The 12,021-nt window shown below is 43.6% G+C and overlaps 1 long non-coding RNA gene across 1 annotated transcript; it reads right to left on the bottom strand.

The window, feature by feature from the left end:
* Positions 1 to 226: 226 nt before the first annotated feature.
* Positions 227 to 1,513, bottom strand: LOC127577543 (uncharacterized). The gene is made up of 3 exons (XR_007957394.1): positions 1,370 to 1,513; positions 1,221 to 1,291; positions 227 to 345 (listed from the first exon to the last, which is right to left on the bottom strand). It is a non-coding gene; the product is annotated as an uncharacterized LOC127577543 (long non-coding RNA).
* Positions 1,514 to 12,021: the final 10,508 nt, after the last annotated feature.

Genomic DNA, 12,021 nt, shown 5'->3' with positions numbered 1-12,021 from the left:
TGCTCCAATGATTGCTGAGCAGCAGAGAATTGCCACAGGATCTGCCAGATGGACTCAGTCAGGAGCTTGGCAAAATCAGCACGGAGTACCATGGAACATGAATTGTTTATTTGTATGTCAAAAATAAATGTTATCCACAAAAATATATATACAGGAAATGCAATGCAATCAGTGCATATTTGTTTTTACATTTTAATCATGCCTTCAAACCAAGACAGGAACTTCAGGAACTTCCAAACTTTAGGAAGGAGAAGGAGGATGAAACATGTGCCAGCCTACGTTGTTGTATCTGCGGCGGAGAGGGTCAGCAGCTTTAAATTCCTGGGCGTTAACACATCAGATGACCTGTATTGGATGACAGGTGTGGGAATCAGGAACATGCTGAGCTCCTTCCAAACTTCTGAATATTTTTGCAAAACATTTCCTTTAATTGTTTCAAATTTCCTGCAGAGAAAAGCACTTGCAATTTCTAAAATATTTCTCACTATTTTTGTTTGGGGATTTGACTTTATTTTAATACTTTACGAACCCAATTGAATTGTTTCACAGCAGGGGACAGTTTTTGGTTTGTCTCCCTCTGTCATACCTTCCCCTCTCCATGAGTATTTTTCTTGAACCAGCAGGGGATCTCTCTTAATTTAGTTTATATATATCATAAAAGGGAAGTCATTGTAAGCAAAAACAGATTCTTTGGAAAATTTATGCCGTTATGTTGCAATCTGCTGATGTTTGTAAATGGAATAACAAAGTACTGAGTGTGAGTTCAAGACACACTTACTGTCACTGGTGAGGGACAAAAGGCATCGACTATTCATACTGTGGAGGGAAGTACGAGGTTTAAGTTACTGATTCAGAAATGTGAGGGTTGGGATCATAAAAAGGCAACTGGGAAATTGAAATTTAAGTAAATAACAAAGATTATTTTTTAAATGTTAGTCTACTTAAAAGTAACCATGAAAATACTCGGTCATAAGATAAGATTAAAAATGTAGAACATAGAACATTACAGCACAGTACAGGCCCTTCGGCCCACAATGTTGTGCCGACATGTTGTCCTACTCTAAGATCTATCTAACCCTTCCCTCCCACATAGCCCCCAATTCCTCTATCATTCATATGTCTATCTAAGAGTCTCTTAAATGTCCTTAATGTATCTGCCCCCACAACCTCTGCAGGCAGAGCATTCCACGCACCCACCACTGTCAGTGTAAAAAACTTACCTCTGACATCTCCTTCATATCTTCCTCCAATCACCTTAAAATTACATCCCCTCGTATTAGCTATTTTTGCCCTGGGAAAAAGAAAAAATAAGATAAGATAAGATTTCTTTCTTAGTCACATGTACATCGAAACACACAGTGAAATGCACCTTTGTGTAGAATGTTCTGGGGGTAGCCCACAAGTATCGCCATGCTTCAGGCGCCAACATAGCATGCCCACAACTTCCTAACCCGTATGTCTTTGGAATGTGGAAGGAAACCAGAGCACCCGGAGGAAACCCACGCAGTAGTGGGGAGAACGTACAAACTCCTTACAGACAGCGGCCGGAATTGAACCTGAGTCGCTGGCGCTGTAATAGCATTACGCTAACTGCTACACTACTGTGACTGCCCCATCATCAAGCCATCTGGCCTTTTCATTCGAAGAAATCTGCCATCTTTATCCACATTGACCAATATGTGACTCCAGAGCAACACTAAATATGATAGACTGTCAACTGCCTCTACAATTCAGGGGGAGTTGAAACATAGGATATAGAATATAGAACATGGCACAGTATAGCACAGGAACAGGCCCTTCAGCCCACATTGATGCCAAATTAAACTAATCTCATCAGCCTGTACGTGATCCAGATCCCTCCATTCCCTGCAGATTCATGTGTCTGTCTAAATGCCTCTTAAGTGCCACTATGTTATCTGCTTCCACCACCTCCTTTGCAAGTTCTATTATAATAAGAGTTTTATAACAGTGGGATAGAAACTGTCTTTGAGTCTAGTAGTATGTGTCCTTAAGCTTTTGTATCTTCTGCCCGATGGGAGGTGGGAGAAGAGAGAATGACTGGGGTTGGAGGGGTCCTTGATTATGCTGGCTGCTTTCCTGAGGCAGCCAGAAACATAGATGGAGTCATCGGAGGGAAGGCTGTCTTGTACCCACAGTAGGGTAAGAGGCTGCGGGGCAATAGAAGATGGCTGCCAGGGTACTGAGAGCCAGAAGCCTAGTAACATGGATTTGGTGCTGAAAAACTTTCAATGACCTGGCACAAGGTCCTACCTCACAAACACATTGGTCTATAGCTGACAGCAACACCACCAGCATTAGCGTAATCTATTCATCATTTAACTGTAAACATACATTCACATAGTCAAGATCATTGCGTGCTTCTAAAGCATTGCTCACAACACAGTCACGTCTTGCCCCTCAAGCAAAGATCAAGCTGCTGGAGGAACTCAGCAGGTCAAGCAGCTTCTGCGGAGAAAATGGACAGTCGACGTTTTGGGTCGAGATCCTTCATTAGGACTTTATCTGCTCCTTATCCATATGAGGCACCAAACACACAAACATACTTGCAGTACACTCACTCACTCACAAATATTACTTTCTACAAGGGAAGAAAATTCCCAAGAAAATTCCCTTCCCCTTCCCTCATGATCTGCCCATCTATTCCCCACCCCCTTCCCTTTATTCCATGGTCCACTGCCCTCTCCTACCGGATTCCTTCTTCTTCAGCCCTTTGTCTCTTCTACTGATCACCTCTCAGCTTCTTACTTCTACCCCCTCCCCACCCCCACCCCAACACCTACTTTCCCCCTCTCACCTGGACTCACCTGTCACCTGAACTCACCTATCACCTGCCTGCGTGTGCTCCTCCCCCTCCTGCCACCTTCGTATTCCAACTTCGACTTCTGCCCTCTTCCTTTCCAGTCCTGATGAAGGGTCTCAACCCGAAACGTCAACCGTATGTTTTTCTCCATAGATGCTGCCTGACCTGCTGAGTTCCTCCAGCATGTTGTGTGTGTTGCTGATGAAAATGCACATTACAGTCAAGTTTACCCGCAAGAGAGGAAGCCAGACTTCATGAGATCACTCGTTCTGAGGAGTCAGAGATGGCTTGATTGGAGGGCAGAGATGGAGTGGGGGTTGGGGGGAGGATAAATTACCTAGTGATGTGAACACTGCAACTTCCTCACCAATGAACAATTTCTCCAGGTATTTAATTCCCCAAAATCATTAGGTCTCATCACACATCCTTAACCAGAACCTGGATGGGCTCTGGTTGGATCAGGTTGCCAGTTCTTTCAGCTTCCCTTCAGACCTCTTATGCTTATGGATTGAGGATCAAGTGTAAGCAGTTGGAGATCTGGGCCGTGGCCCACAGTGCACAGTTGAGTGGACACGTAAAGAGTTGGCAGACTGTGATGGGATTCTTGGCAAGTGTTGGGCTGGGTTGAGAAGGGTTCTAAATCCTTATGTTCAGACTGGCTGAGGTTTAAGTCTGGCTTTACTTGTAAAGCCAGACTGACCTCTACATTTTCCCATGGTGGCTACAAACTGCTCACTAATGCTTCAAGCTTCCTCATTTCCATGAGATAAAGGAGGATCCTAAAAGATTCTATAAGTATATTAAGAGTACAAAGGGGAGCTAAGGAGAGAGCAGGTCCCTTTAAGGATCAGTGTGGTAACGTGGGGAGGTCGAAGGAGCTGTTTCTATATTGTATTGCTCTCTGACTCTGTGATATGGCCTTGTCAGGGTCCTCCTCATGATACATCTCAGTCCCTTCTCTCTTCAGGTTCACACTTAATTTTCCATCAAACTCATCAATGTTGCTGTCAGTCTGTGTCCTATCCTGGAACCACCTTCTCATTCCTGCGGAAGAGTGGTTGCAAGAGGAATGTTGCAGGTCTCAGGGTGGGGCATAGATAGGGTGAATGCATACAGTCTTTTTCCAAGGGTTGGGGAATCAAGAACTAGAGGGCATAGGTTTAGGGTGATAGGGGAGAGATTTAATATGAACCTGAGGGGCGACTGCTTTACCCGGAAGGTGCTCAGTAATATGGAAAGGGATGCCAGAGGAAGTGGTTGATGCAGGTACAATAACAACATTTAAAAGATAATTGGACAGGTACATGGATAGGAAAGGTTTAGAGGGATATGGACCAAACACAGATAAATGGGACTAGTTTGCATAGACATCTTGGTCAGCATGGATAAGTTGGGCCAGAAGTCCTGTTTCTGTGCTGTATAATTCTATGCCGCTACCATAATCATCTCCTGCAGAGACTCTTGGCTTTTCTACCATAAAACACCAGGGATGGATTGATGAGAATGAGATCCAGAACCTGGTTAATCCTCCTGCCTTAGGGGAAATGCTCACATGCACCTGAAGGCCAAGGTTCAACAGAAGATCTATGACCTAAAGACAGATTGTGAGTCGAAAGTTCAGGAGCTCCACTAATTTGCAGTTAACCAAGTTAATGTTTTCTAGACCATCTACAGGCCAAAACTTCACCCCACTGAGAGCCAAGGATGGAGGCAAACCCAATAAGGACAGAGAAGCAGTCAGCACCCACTGAAAGAACTCCTCAACTACGACTGTTGTTGACCAGAGTCTCCTTGAGAGGTCAAAAAGGCCATCATTTACTTGAAAAACAGATGGTATCTTTGCTGAAGTTCTAAAACGGAGAAGGGAAACTTCAGTCACAAACTCAAAGGCCCAACTTGCACAACTAAGAAAAGGAGAACTAGCTAGGGAACTTTCAATGTGTTGTAATTGTGACACTTCAAGAAAGGAGTCAAATCCGAATGTGGTAACTGCAAAGGGTTACAGGGAAGACCTTCACCAGAGTCCTCCTCAGTCAGTGCCTGCTAATGGCCAAAGAGCTGCTCCATGAATTTCATCTTGAAACACAGGCGTCTTCACCGCTGTACAGAGCCTTTTTGAGTTAACAAATGCCTTTCAATTAAGAGGGACTTTTAGGAGTCATTATCAACTTGGGGGGAGTATGGAGAATCCTTCTCAAATATGGCTGCCTGGTTGTGTCCATCTTACTGATGCCACATGAAGACACACAAGCTCTTATCTTAACCAATGTGTCCACAACAGACCCAGTCTCAGATGGAGTGGAACGAATCTACAGGGCAAATGGGACATTGTTCAACCTGTCATCTGGAGGAACTCTGTGGGTTGAGCAGCATCTGTGGGAGGAAAGTAATTGTGGACGTTTTGGGTTGATCTCAATCGTCGACAATTCCTTCCCTCCCACAGATGCTGCTCAACCCACTGAGTTCCTCCAGCAGATTGTTTGTTGCTCCGGATTCCAGCATCTGCAGTCTCTTGTGCCTCCACTTTTCAAACTAGGTCACCTTCACTCCAGAACCAAGTTCACCGCAGCTTCAGTCACTGGCTGCAGTACACAAATATTGTCCATGTGGGTGCACATTCAGCGGCCAACGTCCAAGCCGTTCACTGGAGCATAGAATGGCCTTTGAACTTGACATCTATAAAAAAAAAGGTCCTCCACTAACTTGCCCCTGCTGCTTCACACTGCACTCTAACGATAAAGATCCATGACTTGACCCTGGGAAACATGAACTACTTCCCATATCTTGAGAGTCCCCACCCACCTGGGACATTCTCTCTTCTCTCTTCATCCATCGGGTAGAAGATACAGGACCCTGAGGGCATGTACCACCAGACTTAAGGACAGCTTCTACCCCACTGTGATAAGAATATTGAACGGTTCCCTCATACAATGAGATGGACTATGACCTCACGATCTACCTGGTTGTGACCTCGCACATTATGGACTGCACTTTCTCTGTAGCTGTGACACTTTACTCTGTACTGTTATTGTTTTTACCTGTACTACATCAATGCACTCTGTACTGACTAAATGTAACTGCACTGTGTAATGAATTCACCTGTATGATCGGTTTGTAAGACAAGCTTTTCACTGTACCTCGGTACAAGTGACAATAATAAACCAATACCAATACCAATACCAATAAGGGCACATATTGATGATGGAGTTCACCAGTACTGAAAAAGAGTTTAAGAAGATTGAGATCTCAAAATGGCACTCGGCTCCTTGGCTACTGGGCAATAATGAGAACAGCTTCCTGTGTGATTCAACGACATGGACAACTGGCAGCAGGCAACTCTATTCACTGGAGAAATACAAGAAGTGTTGTCTCCCGATCCACTCACAGGTTATGTGAATCATCAATTCCTGGTCCTCAATTCCATGGAGAAGGAGCATTCAGGAGGAATTGACAACCTTGTGTCCATTGTGTCTGGAGTTTGCAGAAGCCTCACCTGTGGCAGATTCTCTGAGTCCTCATTGCCCACTTCAGAACTCACAGAGCTGGGATGGAAACAAGTGAATGCATTAGACGACACAAGTTGAAGAAAACTTCCTCTTTCAGTCCTGTGCACTGAACCTTCAACATATTGTAAAGAGACAAATGAAACTGGAACAGCATGTGCCAGTCAAAGGGGTCATTAGATGACCAAAGTCCATCTGAGCAGGGAGATTAGACCATGGTTTAATGAAAAAACATACCACCAGGTTCAAGGACAGCTTCCATCTCTCTGTCATCAGACTTTTGAATGGACCGCTCATTTGTTAAAAGATGAACTCTTGATCTCTCAATCTACCTCATCATAGCCCTTGCACTTCATCTGTTTACCTACACTGCACTTTCTCTGTAGTTGCAACACTATATTCTGCATTCTGTTTTCTTTTTACTACCTCGATGTACTTATGTATGGCATGATTGTCTGGATGGCGCGCAAACAAAGTTTTTCATTGTATTTCTGTACACATGACAACAATATACCAGTGCCAATACCAATACCAATCCTTCTGAAGAACATCATCCACTGGGTTGAATTGACAATGATTTTGATTGATGTATTGTCTGGGCAGCATCTTCCAGTTTCATTCCTCTGCTGCAGAAACTTCCAGGATTCGAAGGATGATTCACCTGAATTTGTACCCTTGTCAACAGGACACACTTTCCATGAAGACAATAAATATTTTGCTCTTTCTGAGTTATGTCATTGACTATTGTGATATTTTGTTGGTACCAAAATGGTTAAATACAGCTGTCTTTTGTTTTGCCCAATAACTCTTTCAAGTGGAAGGATTGCCTCGATCTAGGACGAGCCTCAAGTATCTATGAATGCATTTGATCCATTTGTCACAGTAATAGGATATCTGAAGACATTCTGTGGAGCAGAGTGTAAAGTATAGAGCTCAGATGTTAGGCTTTAGGCTGCTTTTGTTCTTTCATTTACAAAACCATGATGGTACGGTTTCCGAGCTCTGTGTGTGCCAAAGCCCGATTAATCGCTTACCCTCTGGATGCAGTCATGTAGAATAACATGTTCCAAGTTGGTCCCTTTCGAGGGCAACAGATACTAGCAGAAATGAATTAGACTGAAGATTGTGTGTGGCTGCCAGACCAGAAGAAACTGAGCTCTGTATGTGTGGGTCCATCTTAAACTGAACGAACCACTGATGAAATATTCATTGGCAACTACAATCCTTCAATAGTGTGTGGAAAGTAAAGGTAATCATGGATTACTCCCTTGCTTAGATTTGATCTGCCTCAGTTTACACTGAAGTTATTGTATTAGAGGCACGCAGCAGAGAAATAGACTTTGCAGTCCACACTCACCACAAAGTATCCATTTAGACTAATCCCACACTATTATTCCCACATTCTCACATTCACCAGCATAATCAAAGACCCCACCCACCCGGGTCATTCTCTCTTCTCTTCTCTTCCATCAGGTAGAAGATACAGGAGCCTGAAGGGACATACCACCAGGCTCAAGGACAGCTTCTACCCCACTGTGATAAGACTATTGAACCATTCCCTCATACGATGAGATGGACCCTGACCTCACAATCTACCTTGTTGTGACCTTGCACCTTATTGTCTACCTGCACTTTACTCTGTTCTGTTATTGTTTTTACCTGTACTGCCTCAATGCACTCTGTACTGACTCAATGTAACTGCACTGTGTAATGAATTGACCTGTACAATCAGTATGCAAGACAAGTTTTTCACTGTACCTCGGTACAAGCGACAATAATAAACCAATTCTCAGCAGTTCCCCGTCACTCTATTGCTCACCTACACACTAGGGCTGATTTACAGTGGTTGATTAGCGCAGGTATAATAATGACTATTAAAAGACAGTTGGACAAGTACATGGATTGGAAAAGTTTAGAAGGTTATGGGCCAAATGCTGGCAAATGGGACGAACATGGATAGGCATCTTGGTTGGTATGGACCAGTTGGGCCGAAAGGCCTGTTTCCATGTTGCGTGATTCTATTGCTCTATTAACCTTCCAACCTGTTTGTCTTTCAGATGTGGGTGGAAACTGGAGGAAACCCATGTGGTCATAGAGAGAATGTGCAAACTTCACAAAAAAATAATAGCCAAGGTCAGGTTTGAACCGTGATCACTGGAACTGTGAGGCAGCAGATCTATCAGGTGAGCCACTGTGCATTCACCTATGCCTCCTGCTCAGTGGTATCTTTACTGGCCACTCAACTTCAAAGCAATTGATAAGATGCATGTAGAATTTACAGTAATTGTAATTGTAATTGGTTTATTATTGTCACAGTGAAAAGCTTCGGTTTGCCTGCTAACCAGACAGATCATTCCATACATGAGTACATCAAGGTAGTACAAAAGAAAAAAAAGAACAGAATGCAGAATATAGTGTTGCAATTACAGAGAAAGTGCAATGCAGGTAGACGAATATGGTGCAAAGGCCACGATGTGGTAGATTGAGAAATCAAGAGTTAATTTACAGAAGCATTCAGCGCATTCAGTTTGTGCTCCACACACACCTCCTCGACATACAGCGGTCCATATGTGCAATTAGCTGCCAGAGGAAATGGCTGAGGCAGGTACATTAACACTTAAAAGGAACTTGGACAGGTACATGGATAGGAAAGGATTAGAGGGATATGGGCCAAACGTGGGCAAACGGGACTGACTTAGATGGGAATCTTGGTCGGAATGGACCAGTTGGGCCAAAGGACCTGTTTCCGTGTTGTATGACTCTATGACTCTAGGTAAGTTTCCATTCAAAGGTTTTGATGGAGTTTGTTCCTACCAACCTAACAGGCCATTGTTTGTTGCTGAGTGTCTTATATTTATGGCCCTAATTCTGGTCCTTTTGGCTTCTTGATCACAGGAGAAGTGAAGGGTGGCATTGCAAGGGTGACCAGCTGGTTTAGATGGAACTGGAGAGTTTGTTTTTAGCCTCCTCAAGATTGAGTCAAAGCCTGTAAGGTTTACTGGAGCCTGACAAAATGGAAATCTGTTATCCCACAGCACAGTCCTCTTCCTCCTGGAGGAAAGTTTCAATGAGTCTTCCTGTACTAGTCTCTGATCTACCATTTGCAAGTGGTTGGTGGGTAAAGGGAACTTGGTGTCAAGATACACTATTCCTTGAAGATGACAGCAAATTGCAATGGCAGCTTGCAAGACAGGTGAAGGATTTTGTAATAAAAAAGCAATAAGAAGTTTTGTTGGAATTTTATAACTTAATTTATGGCTTCAGTTGGTATATTGTGAATATTTCTGGACATCATTCATCAGAAAATAATTAGAGGGTGAATTTACCTGGATCAGCAGGAATGAGGGAGCTCAGATATGCGGACATTTTAGCAACATTTGGACTATTCTGCTTGAATGGGCAAGGTTGAGTAGTGACCTGACAGGGGTTTCAAGTTTGTGAAATATTGGAAACACTTTCAAATCCTAATGTCAACAACTTAAAACCAAAGATAACAAATCTAGAGGAAAAAAGATTTTTGTTTCACTTAGAAATTTATTGGAATCAGGATTCTCTTCCCAAAAAGTTGATGGAAGCAGATTCCATCAATAATTTTAAAATGTATTGCGTACAATTCTGGTCACCTCACTACAGGAAAGATGTCGCGGCTTCAGAGAGGGTGCAGAGGGGGTTTACTGGGATGCTGCCCGGATTAGAGGGCATGTGCTATCAGGAGAGGCTGGACAAACTTGGGCTCTTTTCCAGGATTGGTACTGGTATTGGTATCGGTTTATTATTGTCACTTGTACCAAGGTACAGTGAAAAATTTGCCTTGCATACCATTCGTACAGATCAATTCATTACACAGTGCAGATACATTGAGTTAGTACAGGTAAAAACAATAACAGAAGACAGACTAAAGTGTCACAGCTGCAGGGAAGTGCATTTCAGGTAGACAATAAGATGCAAGGTCACAACAAGGTAGATTTTGAGGTCAAGAGTCCATCTCATCGAATAAGGGAACCGTTCAATAGTCTTATCACACGCTGGATTAGAGAGCATGTGCTATCAGGAGAGGCTGCATAAACTTGGGCTCTTTTCTCTGGAGCGGTGGAGGTTGAGGGGTGATCTGTTGGAAGTATATAAAATTATGAGGGGCATAAATAGGGTGGACAAGCAATATCTTTTCCCCATTATTGAGCAATCCAATACCAGATGGCATGCATTGCAGGTGAGAGGGGGTAGGATCAGAACAGACATGAGGGGTTCGTTTTTTACTGAGAGAGTGGTGGATGCCTGGAATGCGTTGCCTGATAGGGTGGTGGAGGCAAATTCATTGGGGGCTTTTAAGAGGGGCTTGGATGGGCACATGAATGAGAGGAAAATGGAGGAATATGGGCATTCTGTAGGTAGGGGGGAATAGCTATGTCAGCACAACATTGTGGGCAGAAAGGCCTGTTCTGTGCTGTACTCTTCTATGTTCTATGTCGATGTTCTATGTTTATTGAAGATGAGGAACTTGTAGGGTTACAAACAACATTGAGGATATAACCCGCCGAACAGACCCATTTCAATGATTCTTTGCTGGCATCTCCAGTTTGTGGGTGGTCTCCAGGACTGGCATATGGACCTTCTGGGAATAGAGGGTGGCACCAAGTGGCTGAAGACAATGGAATGGTGGCCTCACTGTACATTCCTGGTGCCTTCTGCAAGTGTTGGCCATGAAGGAATTAAAAATCAGCAAAACAGCTAACTGTAAAAGTCAATGACAGTGTAAGCAGACAAAACAAACGTCTTTGTTGATGCCATGTGGTGGAAAAATTGGAAGCCACTACTACTGTGAGACTGTTCTTATGACCACCATTTTGTGAGCTCTTTTGTGAACGCTGGTTCTTGCTCAGGGATGGCTGGATCAGAGCAGTTGAAAGTGAACATTACAAAGCCCCTGCTGATAACCTGCTGCAGACTTATGGAAGAGCAGTCTACGTCTGAACTGAAGTAACCAGACCCCAGTTTCTGGCTTGAACTGGCTGTAACTGGTTTGAAATGGCCTGCCTCATGGAAAAGCAAAGGAATGACATCAGAGGCAAGTCCTTATTTGGGAGAGCAGCAATGAGGTAATGCTACCTATTGCCCTGTAGCCAGAGGCAAGGAAAAGTGGACACAGGCTAGTCAGAACCAACAGAAATGAAGCAGAACTGATAAGAAAAGAGAATACTAATGAAGGATTTCGAGTCCAGAGCAGTGACAACTCCAGAGAATAACTCTTGCAAGGAAGACCCTTATACCTGGGACAGGGGGAAGAAGGATCAATCACTTGGTCAACAGGAGACCCCCTATTTCAATGTTATGAGCAGGGGTCTGGGTGAGTACTGGTACAAAAGGGGTCAATAGCATTCAAGAACCTAAGTCATTGGCCCGGAGTCAATATAATGTATGTGGATATTTGTGTTGATGAAATAAAGTGCGAGTTTTGAATTAATTAAGACTCATGTGGTCATTTACCTAACCTAAGTTAGTTGACTGACGCAAGGGTCGACAGTGGTAAAGGGACAATCGGTGGCCTTCAGTCAATGGAAGAAGGTGAGCAACTTTGGTTGGGGCGAGGATGAAGAAGTACAGTTAGCCAAGACCGATTCCCTCTTCTGTCTACTGTCTGACTGAGGGCAAGAACAAAGAAAACCTTTAACTGGCCCAGGTATCAGAAAGAGCCAATAC

This window comes from Pristis pectinata, chromosome 13, assembly GCF_009764475.1.
Source record: "Pristis pectinata isolate sPriPec2 chromosome 13, sPriPec2.1.pri, whole genome shotgun sequence".
NCBI lineage: Eukaryota > Metazoa > Chordata > Chondrichthyes > Rhinopristiformes > Pristidae > Pristis > Pristis pectinata.
The sequence above is the reverse complement of the archived record's forward strand: the minus strand, read 5'-3'. Positions and strand labels throughout refer to the sequence as shown.